The sequence below is a fragment of the Cherax quadricarinatus genome, chromosome 53 (genome assembly GCF_038502225.1).
Source record: "Cherax quadricarinatus isolate ZL_2023a chromosome 53, ASM3850222v1, whole genome shotgun sequence".
NCBI lineage: Eukaryota > Metazoa > Arthropoda > Malacostraca > Decapoda > Parastacidae > Cherax > Cherax quadricarinatus.
This window is the reverse complement of record NC_091344.1, coordinates 10,903,572-10,918,121: the sequence shown is the minus strand read 5'-3', so window position 1 is coordinate 10,918,121 and position 14,550 is coordinate 10,903,572. Positions and strand designations below refer to the sequence as shown.

General features: G+C 38.4%; 1 protein-coding gene across 5 annotated transcripts in view; it reads left to right on the top strand.

The window, feature by feature from the left end:
• LOC128692253 (gamma-aminobutyric acid receptor subunit alpha-6-like) overlaps nt 1-14,550 on the top strand; it is a 368,693-nt gene that overhangs the window by 63,943 nt on the left and 290,200 nt on the right. The window contains exon 2 of one of the 5 annotated variants that reach the window (XM_070096302.1): nt 8,464-8,511. The exons of the other annotated variants lie outside the window; for them this stretch is intronic. The gene's annotated coding sequence lies outside the window, so the exon portion shown is untranslated. The remainder of the gene's footprint in view (nt 1-8,463; nt 8,512-14,550) is intronic. 5 annotated transcript variants of the gene reach the window in all.

The window sequence follows — 14,550 nt, the reverse complement described above, 5'->3', positions numbered from 1 at the left end:
ACCCGACCTTTCTTGCCTCCCCTCTTTACTAGAATTTCTTCCCCTCGCTTACGGCCCATTCCCCACACAGGGGAGTCTGACTTTTCCCCTTAAAGGCCCTCATCCCTGGTAGGTCGGCAGAAGGTCCCTTTATGATTTACACAGACTGGCAGGCGGGTCTGTCTCACACCGGGGGAGGGAAGGAAGGGCAAGCCAGCAGGGAGGTAGGGCGTAGAAAATACAAGCAGGGCAACAAGGGGTGAATCCCTGAATTTTGTAATACGGTCTGACCTCGTATATTGGCTGCATAGTGAAGGGAAGAGGTGTGGGAGGGCCGCAGGATCGTCGAGTTGATCCTCATGCGGAGGCTCGCAGAGGACACAAACAGGTGGGTTTTTTTCAGATTTTTTTGATAGGCCTCAAATGGATTTTTCAGAATTTTTATAGGCCTCAAGTAGACTTTTCAGATTACTTACGGGCCGCAAGTGAATTTTTCAGAATTTTTACAGTGGATTTTTCAGATTTTTTATACCCTCAAGTTTTTATATTTTGTTTAACGACACTGAGAGGTGCGGTAGTGGGAAAAAGTAATGGCTAAGCGGACAGGAAATGTTGCTGGGAGACTTGAATTCTCATAAAGGTATATGGGCAATATATATATTTTGGACGGCGTGGAAAAAGGGTCAAAATTAAGGGAAGCTGCCAACGAGTCTCATAATACGAAAATAGGAGACCTGAGTGTGGCTATGAAATATTTTAGCTCAACAACTGATGAAAGGAAAAGGCATATATTCTTTATTGTTTATATATATATATATATATATATATATATATATATATATATATATATATATATATATATATATATATATATATATATATATATATATATATATATATATATATATATATATATATATACAGTATATATCATTGTGTTTGTTTATTATTAAATTATTGTAAACTTATCTGAAATATATTTAGTTGGATTAGGTTGAATTAAATTGCACTTGTTATAACAAGGTTAGGTAAGTTTTCTAAGGTTCTTTTGGTCCAAAAGTATTATTTTTTGCATTAGTATAAAATAAAAAAGTATACTTAAAAGTATGAGATAATTTTAGAAAGAACTTAATTTTAAGTGAGTTCTTTTTAATTGACCAGTTTTTACCTATTCGGCACTACATATATATATATATATATATATATATATATATATATATATATATATATATATATATATATATATATATATATATATATATATATATATATATATATATATATATATATATATATATATATATATATATATATATATATAATCGTACCCTGCTTCCAGCCCTTCCTAGTTTTGCCCATCCATTCTACATGTTAGTCATGTTAACAACTCCTCTCTTAAAGATATATTTTTCATACTACTACTACTACTACTTCACTGTCTTCTAATTTCAGCGCTTCTTTTCTCTGCACAAAACTCAAATTATACAATAATCGAAAATGCGGCATCTTCGTTGCTTCCAACTTTCTCTTCACTGCAGCATCCTCATTGCGTCCAGTCTTCTCCTCACTGCAACATTTTCTAATCTTCAAACTGCAGCTTCCGAGGATCATGCATCACACACATTTAGTTTTTTCACGTCACTGAGTAAACATTCACCTTTTCCCCAACACTTGAAATACTTCCCTTAAGTACTGAAGTTGACTCGTGCAGGACTGGTACTCGGTCTTTCACGGAATATAGTCCAGCAGGACTGCAGTTTTTTAACACTTTTTGTCCCCTGATACGACCCACAGGAGTCGCTTGTGGCTCTATTGCACATATAAAAGCGTCAGATATACTACACTCTTGATACAGCCCCTTTCATTATACAGTAATAAAATTTATTTTTCCAAAACTCAATTCACATCATCTTTTATACACCCATCAGTTGACACATTCGCTCTCAGATATATAAATACATTCGCTTCCTCCCTGCTCCTTCTTTCCAATCTTTCATTCCCTAAACGCTTTACTCTCATCACCTTTTTCATTTCTGAGTTTACTTCTATTCCTTCCTTTTCTCACCCTTCTATATTCTTCGAATATCTTCTTCAATTACACTTCCAAATCTCCTAAAAGCACTGTCTCATCAGCAAAGAGCAACTGTAACATTTCCCAATATATTAATTTTTTTTATTATTTTAAGCGCCAACCTCTGCCCAACACCTTAGTCTTCGCCTCTCTCTTACATTCCCATTAATATAAACAATAAACACACATTACAGTATCATACATCCCAGTCTAAAGTTCACTCTTATTAGAAAAATATTGTTACTTTCCTACACAACCTAAATCTTACAATCTCTCTTACAATCTCTTTAGAGCTTTTAACAACTTACCACCTGGTCCATCCATTTGCAGTACCAGTCACATCGCTCAAGAGTTCACACTATTAAAAGATTTTTCGAAATCCATAGATGCAGACAAAGATACAAGTTTTTAGTGGGCTTACGCTGTAATAATACCCTTACATACAAAAAAAATCTCTGCTAAACCTTGTTCATTACGTTTTAGACACATTAATCAAGTGTACCGTTCATACCAACACTTTATTCCAACATGTCACCAGTTCAGTCTTTATCTCGTCCATGTCTCATACTTTTCAAGTTACTTCTCGCCTGAGATTTACAAAGTGATTGAGTCCTGCAAGTATGGCAACAAACATGCAAATACAGTATAATACGATCCTTTATTGCTACATATATGTCATTCCTTATTCCATTTCTCTCCACCTGGAAGCATGTAAGAAAGACACTTACGCGGTAACTAAGACACTTATGCGGTAACTAAGACACTTATCTGGGAAACATTTCGCCAACCAGTGGCACTTCCGGCTTTTTCACTCTGTTCTCCAGCACGAAATTTCTGTTTCCATTTCATCATCTATATTTCACAACTTCTGAACCTGTTCTCTCCACCTCTCTAATACCTCTCCCTCCTGCTTCACCCTCTCACTTTTATCAGAATATTTACTCTCCCAGAGGGATGGAGAGCTTACATTCCGTTAAAGAACTTTTAATCCAAGGAACTGAAACTTTGATTTTCATTGATTCAAGCCTGATTACCTTCCATTCTTCAGGCTCTGTAAGACCCCCTTCAGGTTTAACGCTTCCAAGTGATGATAAAACTATGTGTAATTCGGTCGCTGAACGATCTGAGAATAGTGCAGAGTGCTGCGTAAATCTACATTGCCAAGGAAGTCAGGAAGTGTGGTTTATTTTCGTTGGGTTCTTAGGTTCTCTATACTTAAATGCGTCCCAGAAGAGCAGGGACAAGAAGTGTAAAGAGACTTGCTCCTGTAATAAAGTTGGTAGAATTACCGACAATATGTAAAGTAAAAGGACACAAGTGCAACTAATGTGACATTTATTGTGGCAACGTTTCGCTCTCCAGGAGCTTTATCAAGGTAATGGCTTGATAAAGCTCCTGGAGAGCGAAACGTTGCCACAATAAATGTCACATTAGTTGCACTTGTGTCCTTCTACTTTACAGACTTGCTCCTGTCTCGCCTCATCCAGGAATCGAACCCAGGTTCTTTAGGTTGTGAGCTATGTTCTGGTTCCTTTTCTTTCCACACTCACTTTGATTTCTTATGGCTCAGTATGGCCATAGTGTCTCCTGCCACACTTTAAATTTCCAAAATAGTCATTATTTCCTCGAAGACTTTAGATTTAGAAGCACGACATTTTTTTTTTTTTTGAAAGGATGAGGCAGACGTTGCCCGCCTCTTCAGGGGGCAACGTCCGCCTGCTGGGAGTGTCTGTGGAAACACTAGAAGAGTCATTACCAAAAGTAGGCGAATCTTGCTGGGAGTCTCGGGACACAGAGACCCTAATGTAAGTTCTCCTCTGTTGACTTTCAGGTGTGGGAGAGTCTTTGTCTCGCTACCAAAGGCTATTATAAGACTCTGTAATTTGCGTAACATATTCTTTACGACACTAGGCATTATGACACTTGTAAAGAGAAAGAAAGTTATTTTATGGTGCCCCGTGGCCTGGTGGCTAAAGCTCTCTCTCTTCACACGGCGAGAGTCTGGGTTCGATTCCCGGCGAGGGTAGAAACATTGGGCGTGTTTCTGTACACCGGATGTCTATATTCCCCATTAGTAAAATGGGTACCTGTGTGTTAGTCGACTGGTGTGCGTCGCATCCTGGGACGAAACTGACCTAATTTGCCAGAATTGCTTAGCATAACAAGGGGCTTTTTATGTAGTAGTATGTCACTGATGCCATCTAAACTTGTATACCTTGTACATGTATTTGTAGTAAATAAAGACATTATTATTATTATTATTATTATTATTATTATTATTATTATTATTATTATTATTATTATTATTATTATTATTATTATTATAAGGTTCCTGAACTGAAGTTATTCAAATAAAAATTACTTTCTTGAATCATGGACATAAAATTTAACAGTACCTTTTAAATTACCACACTAAAATTCTAAGTGAGCTGTTTTCATTCATTCTTAGACTCCGGTAAATCAATTATTCCTTTGCTTGTAATTACAAAAAACAAATGCTGGAAAATATTTAAATAACAACAAAGGACAGGAGGACATGTACAGTACTTCAAATCCTCGTGTAACGTCAAAGAGTTGCCTTGATACTCCTGCAGGGTTACTGATGCTGGAAATTTGATCCACCATTCACCTCCTTTAATCAAACATGATTGTCTTCAATTCAACAGATATTCTATACTCTTACGGATTTTGCGCTTACCGAATATGCCCAATCATTTCATCTACACGTCAAGTACTCAAGGCACATTCCACTTGGTATTGGTTAGTTGATTAACTGGGTTTAAAGCCTGCCGACTACACCATGGTCAGTAAGGCTGCATGACACCTAAGCACCGACAATAAAGAATGCGTCAACTCACAGAATAATTAAAAAAACTCTTATAAACTCTTATACACATCTCTTTATGCGCATTTCCTTCCGTTCTCGATATTAAATATTACTCGACCTGCAATAGGAAGAGGGAAGAGGGAAGCGTTAATTTATCATTAAAATTTAAGAAATATACAATGAATTTAAAATCTGTGCAGTAGGACAGAAATTTTTGCCTTTTTTTTGGGCCAAGAGATGCAACTGATGTGTTATACCAACCTTCATTGGCGAGATTTCGCCCACAAGTGCACTTTTCAAACGTCCTCAATAAATGATTCAGTTATTATAGTTTTGCAAGTTATTATATTTTTCTCTAGAGATGTGAAAAAACGTCATTATTTTCTTCATATATGTCTCCACCATCTTGAGATACCATCGTAATGGTGTTGGTATCTCATACCATTGCCATAGTGTTAGGTAAAAGGACACATATCCAACTAAAGTGACACATTATTGTGGCAACGTTTCGCGCAGAGCTAAACATTGTCACAATAAAATGTCGCATTAGTTGCATCTGTTTAAATTTATCTAACATTTTGTTGGTAATTCTACCATTATTACCATTACCATAGTGATGGTATCTCATTCGATTATCTCTCTCATTCCTGTTAATGGATGAAACAATCCCCTGGGAAGGTGAAACTCGCCTAGCAGCTCTAACCTCTTATCAAACGACGTATTGCCCTAAATAGGGCTTTTATCAAGCTTTATTCAGGGCGAAACATAACCTAACAAAGTCTTCTTTAGTGGGAAAAGTCGCACAATAAAAGGACTGATATATGTCTGTCAGGAGAACAAACTACATAAGAGTGAGATGTCAAATATTGTTCTCCTGGAGGTTACCTGGAGGTTATTCCGGGGATCAACGCCCCCGCGGCCCGGTCCATGACCAGGCCTCCCGATGGATCAGGGCCTGATCAACTAGGCTGTTACTGCTGGCCGCACGCAGTCCGACGTACGAGCCACAGCCCGGCTGATCCGGCACCGACTTTAGGTATCTGTCCAGGGGTTTATTGGCAATTCCCCTAATGCTTGATGGGAGGCTGTTGAACAGTTTTGGGCCCCGGACACTTATGGTGTTTTCTCTTAGTGTACCAATGGCGCCCCTACTTTTTATTGGCGGCATTTTGCATCGCCTGCCCAGTCTTTTACTTTCGTAGGGAGTGATTTCTGTGTGCAGATTTGGGACCATTCCTTCCAAGATTTTCCAAGTGTAGATTATGATATATCTCTCCCTCCTGCGTTCCAACGAGTACAAGTCAAGTGCTTCCAAGCGTTCCCAGTAGTTAAGGTGCTTGACAGAACTTATACGTGCAGTAAAGGATCTCTGTACACTCTCTAGATCTGCGATTTCACCTGCTTTGTATGGAGATGTTAATGTACAGCAGTATTCCAGCCTAGAGAGAACAAGTGATTTGAAAAGGATCATCATGGGCTTGGCATCTCTCGTTTTGAAAGTTCTCATTATCCATCCTATCATTTTCTTTGCACGTGCGATCGTGGCACTGTTGTGATCCTTGAAAGTGAGATCCTCAGACATTACTACTCCCAGGTCCCTTACATTATTTTTCCGCTCTATTGTATGGCCGGAGTCAGTAGTATACTCTGTTCTAGTTATTATCTCCTCCAGTTTTCCATAACGGAGTAGTTGGAATTTGTCCTCATTGAACATCATATTGTTTACCGTTGCCCACTGGAAAACTTTGTTTATATCTTCTTGGAGGTTAACCGCGTCCTCAGCAGATGACAGCCTCATGCAGATCCTAGTATCATCCGCAAAGGATGATACGGTGCTGTGGTGTATATCTCTGTTTATGTCTGATATGAGGATAAGGAATAAGATGGGGGCGAGTACTGTGCCTTGTGGAACAGAGCTCTTCACTATGGCAGCCTCCGATTTAACTCTGTTGACCACTACTCTTTGTGTTCGATTTGTTAGGAAGTTGAAGATCCATCTCCCCACTTTCCCAGTTATTCCTTTAGCACGTATTTTATGGGCTATTACGCCATGATCGCATTTGTCAAATGCTTTTGCAAAGTCTGTGTATATTACATCTGCATTCTGATTTTCTTCCAGTGCATCCAAGGCCATGTCATAGTGATCCAGTAGTTGTGAGAGGCAGGAGCGACCTGCCCTGAACCCATGTTGCCCTGGATTGTGCAGATTTTGGGAATCCAGGTGATTTGCAATCCTGCTTCTTAGCACTCTTTCAAAGATTTTTATGATGTGGGATGTCAGAGCTATTGGTCTATAGTTCTTAGCTAATGCTTTGCTGCCACCTTTATGGAGTGGGTGAATGTGTTAACACAAGAGGAAGCAGAAAGTCTCCTAGAGTTTGATGAGTTGCCTTGACACGTCTAAAACACCGCCTCATCATCATTTATTTGTAGAGTCTGTAGCTCTTCATGGATGAATAGGGGGAAAAGGTGTCTCGATGGTAGCACAAGACTATTTACAGTAGTCGATGAACTGAAGGTAGCCTATCCTTCCTTGGCTGAGACCTAATTTCCTGTCATTCACTGAGTGGGTGTTCCCTATGGGTTACCTATCCCCTATGAATACTTTCATAATAATAATAATAATAATAATAATAATAATAATAATAATAATAATAATAATAATAATAATAATAATAATAATAATAATGAGAAGAAGACAATGACGACGTAGCATAGCGTTGCAAACATTATTCAGCAAACAGTGGAATACAATATCTTCATGACATATCCTGCAACACGAACTAATCACGGTTACCCAAAGACAAAATCTGTTGTCAGATGAAAAGTGAGAAATCACGTCGAAAGCAAAATGAAACAAGGGGTATGAAAAAGAGGTCGACACATTTTTCGGTCTCAGAGACCCTAATCAGCAGATGTTGAAAATCTGGGAGAAAATTATCCATACTGGCTTTTCGTCTTCAGTGTTGGATTTCAATCGTACGATTATAGTTTGTCGTTATCTTTTTTTTTATGAAATGGAACACGTACCATTACAACGTAGACTTTGATGCAATATTTTATTTTTTTTTGTATTAGGTGGACCAGTCAGGGGAGGATGTATTAGTAAATTAAAGAAGCTTAAGCTTCAGGGTCCTTAATCCCGGAGGGGGCCCAGAAGCCACTTCAGTCCACATTGCTTAAAATTTTGGGTCTACTGTATAAGAAGGGGTTGCGAAGGGGCCCTCATAACAGTTCAAGCTTCAGGGCCCCAAGAATGTAGGTCCGCCACTGGGACCAGTAAGTCAAAGGCAGGCTTCAGTCAAGTGAACGTAGAGTTACATAGGATATATATACCCACAGGTGTATGTCTCTCTGAGCATTATGTAACACTTTAGGCAGAGGTTAAGGATTAAAGTATTCTTGAGAAATAACACACGTCCTTAATGACAGCTTGACCATTCGACAGATTGTGAACACAGTTAACCTACTGACCAGGTAAGCGGTGGCATCATGTAACTAAGATCCATGACAGAAGTGTTACATTTCTCCTGACAAACAAAACTTCCATGATTCATGATACTTGATGTCCTCGTCTTCTTTCCAGGTACGTACAAGAGACCAAGACTCCTGTGTTAGCTGCTTGTTAATTTCAGTGAGTACACAATTCATTATTATTAATAATACTATTATAGAACTGTCATCAGAACAGTTATAGAGGTGGTACCTCCCTATATATATATATATATATATATATATATATATATATATATATATATATATATATATATATATATATATATATATATATATATATATATATATATATATAGATGTATGGTGTAGGAGGTAGGTTACTGAAAGCAGTGAAGAGTTTTTACGAGGATAGTGAGGCTCAAGTTAGAGTATGTAGGAAAGAGGGAAATTATTTCCCAGTAAAAGTAGGCCTTAGACAAGGATGTGTGGTGTCACCGTGGTTGTTTAATATATTTATAGATGGGGTTGTAAGAGAAGTGAATGCGAGGGTCTTGGCAAGAGGCGTGGAGTTAAAAGATAAAGAATCACACACAAAGTGGGAGTTGTTACAGTTGCTCTTTGCTGATGACACTGTGCTCTTGGGAGATTCTGAAGAGAAGTTGCAGAGATTGGTGGATGAATTTGGTAGGGTGTGCAAAAGAAGAAAATTAAAGGTGAATACAGGAAAGAGTAAGGTTATGAGGATAACAAAAAGATTAGGTGATGAAAGACTGGATATCAGATTGGAGGGAGAGAGTATGGAGGAGGTGAATGTATTCAGATATTTGGGAGTGGACGTGTCAGCGGATGGGTCTATGAAAGATGAGGTGAATCATAGAATTGATGAGGGGAAAAGGGTGAGTGGTGCACTTAGGAGTCTGTGGAGACAAAGAACTTTGTCCTTGGAGGCAAAGAGGGGAATGTATGAGAGTATAGTTTTACCAACGCTCTTATATGGGTGTGAAGCATGGGTGATGAATGTTGCAGCGAGGAGAAGGCTGGAGGCAGTGGAGATGTCATGTCTGAGGGCAATGTGTGGTGTGAATATAATGCAGAGAATTCGTAGTTTGGAAGTTAGGAGGAGGTGCGTGATTACCAAAACTGTTGTCCAGAGGGCTGAGGAAGGGTTGTTGAGGTGGTTCGGACATGTAGAGAGAATGGAGCGAAACAGAATGACTTCAAGAGTGTATCAGTCTGTAGTGGAAGGAAGGCGGGGTAGGGGTCGGCCTAGGAAAGGTTGGAGGTAGGGGGTAAAGGAGGTTTTGTGTGCGAGGGGCTTGGACTTCCAGCAGGCATGCGTGAGCGTGTTTGATAGGAGTGAATGGAGACAAATGGTTTTTAATACTTGACGTACTGTTGGAGTGTGAGCAAAGTAACATTTATGAAGGGGTTCAGGGAAACCGGCAGGCCGGACTTGAGTCCTGGAGATGGGAAGTACAGTGCCTGCACTCTGAAGGAGGGGTGTTAATGTTGCAGTTTAAAAACTGTAGTGTAAAGCACCCTTCTGGCAAGACAGTGATGGAGTGAATGATGGTGAAAGTTTTTCTTTTTCGGGCCACCCTGCCTTGGTGGGAATCAGCCAGTGTGATAATAATAAAATAAAAATATATTTACATATATATATATATATATATATATACATATATATATAATATATATATATATATATATATCGACTTGCCGCCCCTATTCTCGCCGAACACAGGTGTATTTGTGGCAGTGAAGCAGCAGACCGATTCGGGTACCATGGTCTTGTGTGCCGTAAATCCGAGGGAAAGATTGCAAGACATGAGGAGGTTAATAACATTATCAAGAGGAGCCTCACAACAGCTGGATGCCCAGCAGTAAGGGAGCCACCCCAACTATGCAGATCTGATGGCAGCCAGAAGCGTCCAGATGGTATCACCCTTCAAGCCTGGACAGATGGGAAGCAGGTGGTGTGGGACTATACATGTGCATCTACCTTGGCTGATACCTATCTCCAATACACCAGGGAGGAAGGAGGGGCAGCTGCCAGCTTTAGGGAGTCCCAAAAGTCTAGAAAATATGGAGAACTTGCCCATCATTATATGTTTGTTCCCATAGGCTCAGAGACCCTTGGCTCATGGGGAAAGAGTGCATCTAATTTCCTTAAGGAGCTGGGAAAAAGACTCATCAGGGTAACTAGGGATCCCAGGGCAGCTAGTTTTCTGTTCCAGCGGCTCAGCGCGGCTGTTCAAAGGGGTAATGCATGCTGCATTTTGGGCACACGCCCCAGCTCTGAGGAGCTGGATGAGATTTTCGCCTTATAATCGGTGATACACACGTAACAACATGTATATGTATATATATATATATATGCCACCATTATATCAACAATGTATCTCTTAAATCTTCTGTGCCATATTACGTAATAAAATATTCCTATTGGTAAAAAAAAATAGTTTAAAAGATGGGGTGGTAGGGGAAGTGGAATATTCAAATGGCTTCAGGAAGAAATCCAAATATTCTTCCTTGAAGCCTTTTTATCCACTTCTCCGAGGCTATGGGTCCCACAATTTACACCAGAGGTGGACCCCATCCTATATAATTTAATACTCTTAAAAAAAAAAATATATATATATATATATATATATATATATATATATATATATATATATATATATATATATATATATATATATATATATATATATATATATATATATATATATATATATATATAATATACTTAATAATTCGCAAAAAGGAGAAATGATTTAGAAAGATTATCTCTCATTCTACAGCAGGATTCAAGCCTATAAACACGGCATCAGAGTACACGGTGGCCGTGTGGATAATAATAGGTGGGTAGCAGTTTAGTTAGGTTACACTGGCTGCCACAGTACACTGAGAAGTCACTTCACTGCACAGTGAAGGTTAAGAAAAAAAAAACCCGCTCATCTTTGATACATTTGCTTTAAGATCAGACACTAAGAACTCAGTTTAACACTTCATGGGGAAAAAACTCAGAGGAGACATGATCATAACATACAACTCCAACTTCATGTTGGTTTGTGAAAGTAATTACAAACACAGATAAGGTTTTTAATAATAATAATAATAATAATACTAATACTAATAATAATAATATAATAATAATAAAAATAATTTATAGTTGAGTGTTCCGGGAACGATATTGTGTCTCTTTCTACTTCTTTCTTCTTTATTTTTCTTCTTCTTCTTCTTCTTCTTCTTCTTCTTCTTCTTCTTCTTCTTCTTCTTCTTCTTCTTCTTCTTCTTATTATTATTATTATTATTATTATTATTATTATTATTATTATTATTGTTATCATTATTATTATTTTATTATTATTACTATTATATTATTATTACTATAATTATTATTATTATTATTATTATTATTATTATTATTATTATTATTATTATTATTATTATTTTTATTATTTATTATCATCACACTGGCCGATTCCCACCAAGGCAGGGTGGCCCGAAAAAGAAAAACTTTCACCATCATTCACTCCATCACTGTCTTGCCAGAAGGGTGCTTTACACTACAGTTTTTAAACTGCAACATTAACACCCCTCCTTCAGAGTGCAGGCACTGTACTTCCCATCTCCAGGACTCAAGTCCGGCCTGCCGGTTTCCCTGAACCCCTTCATAAATGTTACTTTGCTCACACTCCAACAGCACGTCAAGTATTAAAAACCATTTGTCTCCATTCACTCCTATCAAACATGCTCACGCATGCCTGCAGGAAGTCCAAGCCCCTCGCACACAAAACCTCCTTTATCCCCTCCCTCCAACCTTTCCTAGGCCGACCCCTACCCCGCCTTCCTTCCACTACAGACTGATACACTCTTGAAGTCACTCTGTTTCGCTCCATTCTCTCTACATGTCCGAACCACCTCAACAACCCTTCCTCAGCCCTTGTGGCATGCAAAGAGTACGTAACCTTTATTCGGCGCATGGACACACCCTCATTTACAGGCTATCTCCCCCAACCAGCGAACCAGGTTGCTAAGAGTTGATGATGGGGCCCCATCGTTCAACTAGCGACCAGGTTCTAGCCAATAAGAAGGTGGGATTGACAATCTCAGAGGTTATGTGGATACCGCTCTCCTGTCTGCCCTTGTCATTCCCACTCTAGAGCTGGTTGAAGCACGGTCTGCTATCTTGTGGCTTCTATTTCTGCCTTGCTTACCGTGGAGTGCACTATATTTATCACTGTACATAGTGTACATATTGCTGTTATAATTGGTGAAGGATAATATAAGTCTAAACTTTTTTCTGCTGTGTTTATTTGCTCCCATTACACCTGGGATAACAGGCCATTTGAAATCCTAGGTTGTAATAGCCCTCTTGACAACAGTTTTGGTAATCACGCACCTCCTCCTAACTTCCAAACTACGAATTCTCTGCATTATATTCACACCACACATTGCCCTCAGACATGACATCTCCACTGCCTCCAGCCTTCTCCTCGCTGCAACATTCATCACCCATGCTTCACATCCACATAAGAGCGTTGGTAAAACTATACTCTCATACATTCCCCTCTTTACCTCCAAGGACAAAGTTCTTTGTCTCCACAGACTCCTAAGTGTACCACTCACCCTTTTCCCCTCATCAATTCCATGATTCACCTCATCTTTCATAGACCCATCCGCTGACACGTCCACTCCCAAATATCTGAATACATTCACCTCCTCCATACTCTCTCCCTCCAATCTGATATCCAATCTTTCATCACCTAATCTTTTTCTTATCCTCATAACCTTACTCTTTCCTGTATTCACTTTTAATTTTCTTCTCTTGCACACCCTACCAAATTCATCCACCAATCTCTGCAACTTCTCTTCAGAATCTCCCAAGAGCACAGTGTCATCAGCAAAGAGCAACTGTGACAACTCCCACTTTATGTGTGATTCTTTATCTTTTAACTCCACGCCTCTTGCCAAGACCCTCGCATTTACTTCTCTTACAACCCCATCTATAAATATATTAAACAACCACGGTGACATCACACATCCTTGTCTAAGGCCTACTTTTACTGGGAAATAATTTCCCTCTTTCCTACATACTCTAACTTGAGCCTCACTATCCTCGTAAAAACTCTTCACTGCTTTCAGTAACCTACCTCCTACACCATACACCTGCAACATCTGCCACATTGCCCCCCTATCCACCCTGTCATACGCCTTTTCCAAATCCATAAATGCTACAAAGACCTCTTTAGCCTTATCTAAATACTGTTCACTTATATGTTTCCCTGTAAACACCTGGTCCACACACCCCCTACCCTTCCTAAAGCCTCCTTGTTCATCTGCTATCCTATTCTCCGTCTTACTCTTAAATCTTTCAATAATAACTCTACCATACATTTTACCAGGTATACTCAACAGACTTATCCCCCTATAATAATTATTATTATTATCATTATTATTATTATTATTATTATTATTATTATTATTATTATTATTATTATTATTAGTATTATTATTATTATTATGACCAATATAACTTCCATCATCAATAACTTACAAGTGTTGGTAAAACCATTTCTCTCTAATTAAATGCTTGTAATATTTAGTAAAAAAAAAGAAATAGCTGCTCTTCATCCGAGGAACTGAAGCTATAATCACCTTTCTCGGATCCTAATTATATTATGTTAATTAGTGTGATAATGTCAGTAATTACATTCTGTTAATTTATGCTGTGTTTCAGTAAATGGTTTTGTTCATTAGTGAAGTTTTTTGTATTAAATTACAAAACCTACGAGAAAAAAAGGAAATAATAATAGTGATAATAATAAAAATAGTGATAATAATTATAAAAGTGATAATAATAATAGTGATAATAATAATAATAATAATAATAATCCTCTTTTGATGTGCGTGTAAATACACGGAAACGTTTAGGTATATCAATTAGTTTTCATAGAGATATTTTTTGCATAGACTTTAAAGTAGATTCCGAAAGGCCTAAGACTCGACAAAATATCAATATGGCTGAAGATGGTCTCAGTTACCGACGAGTGTGTGAGCAAGACCCAAGAGACAGCACCGGGACATCAACTCTGGAAAGGTTTCGCTCACCAAGAGATTTATCAGTCCAGAGGACTGGACTGACGAAACTCCCAGTGAGCGAAACGTTTCCAATATTGATGTCCTAGTACTACCCAGGTGTTTTATTTGC